The sequence below is a fragment of the Doryrhamphus excisus genome, chromosome 16 (genome assembly GCF_030265055.1).
Source record: "Doryrhamphus excisus isolate RoL2022-K1 chromosome 16, RoL_Dexc_1.0, whole genome shotgun sequence".
Taxonomy (NCBI): domain Eukaryota; kingdom Metazoa; phylum Chordata; class Actinopteri; order Syngnathiformes; family Syngnathidae; genus Doryrhamphus; species Doryrhamphus excisus.
Genome location: NC_080481.1, coordinates 4,133,671 through 4,135,206, shown reverse-complemented (window position 1 = coordinate 4,135,206; position 1,536 = coordinate 4,133,671).

Sequence of the window (1,536 nt, the reverse complement as noted above, 5' to 3'; positions counted from 1 at the left end):
TGCAATGGTCTTAGTTTTGACCCCAAATATGCTGTAATCCGTAAACACCAAAACATCTCGTCTTACATATTTAGCCTTTATCATTCATTCATTCATTTTCTACCGCTTTTCCTCACGAGGGTCGCGGGGGGTGCTGGAGCCTATCCCAGCTGTCTTCGGGCGAGAAGCGGGGTACACCCTGGACTGGTCGCCAGCCAATCACAGGGCACATATAGACAAACAACCATTCACACTCACATTCATACCTATGGACAATTTGGAGTCGCCAATTAACCTAGCATGTTTTTGGAATGTGGGAGGAAACCGGAGTACCCGGAGAAAACCCACGCATGCACGAGGAGAACATGCAAACTCCACACAGAGATGGCCGAGGGTGGAATTGAACCCTGTTCTCCTAGCTGTAAGGTCTGCGCGCTAACCACTAGACCGCCGTGCCGCCGCCTTTATCATATATTTCCAAACAAAAAGAGGCCCTTTGAAACAGGAAGGATATTGTGGTTGTCCTTGTGGAAAGCAAGCTTGATATCTTCCAACACTTTCCGTAACGACCACTGACAGCTGTCAAGATGTCAGCCACGGTAAAGTATGATTAACGCACATTTGATGAGCCTCACAGACAACTCCAAACCGGCAGCTTGTTACACATACTGCCCTCCAGAGGCATGTATTAGCAGGGGGAGGAGGGGGTGGCCGAGGGAGTGTGTGTGGGTTTGAGAACAGTCAAAAGACGTGAGTGAGTGTTGGAATAAAGCTGTATATATCATGTAATCACATTCAATAAACTAGCTTGCTTCATATTATCCAAGTTACTATTACATGCACATAGATCACACGCTTGCATAACTCATCACATTCCTTTAGACACTCAATAACAGGATGTCTCCTTGAGACATTCTGCTTTCTCAAAATATGCTTGATGTCTCCTTGAGACATTCAATAACAGAATGTCTCCTTGAACTATCTGTCTCTGCTTTCTCAAAATATGATTGATGTTGAAACCAGTCTCAACCGTGTGAACTGTTCCCCCTCCCTTAGACGATTGAGACCTATGTAATAGGGCACACCTAAACTCTAATTAATAAAAAGAAGGAGAGCAGAGACTGTGTTCAGAGTAGGTTGGATGAATGTTACTGAACAGTCTCTGATCACTCTCCTTGCAAGCCTATATTGCAATATCTTTGTGTCTTCTTTCACAGTTGGTGATAATGTTTTGGGTTTAACTCTAACATTAACTTGGTCCTTCGAGCCAGATTCCAACATACCTGACGATTCCAGCGGGGGAGAGAGATCCAGGCAAGTCTGTGGCCACAGCGAAATATACCCTTTCCGGGACTGGTTCCTCCCTCTCGGGCTGGGATCCGACGGTTGACGGAGATCCAGGAACACGGAGACGTGAGTAGAATATTTCACTTAAAAAAGGAATGTGTGACGAGTGAAATAAAATACCGGTATTCAAGGGGTGACGAGTTAGGCGATAAGGTATAAAAACCCTGACAATTCTAGACTCTTATCAGGTAAAAGTAAAGACCAGTTAAA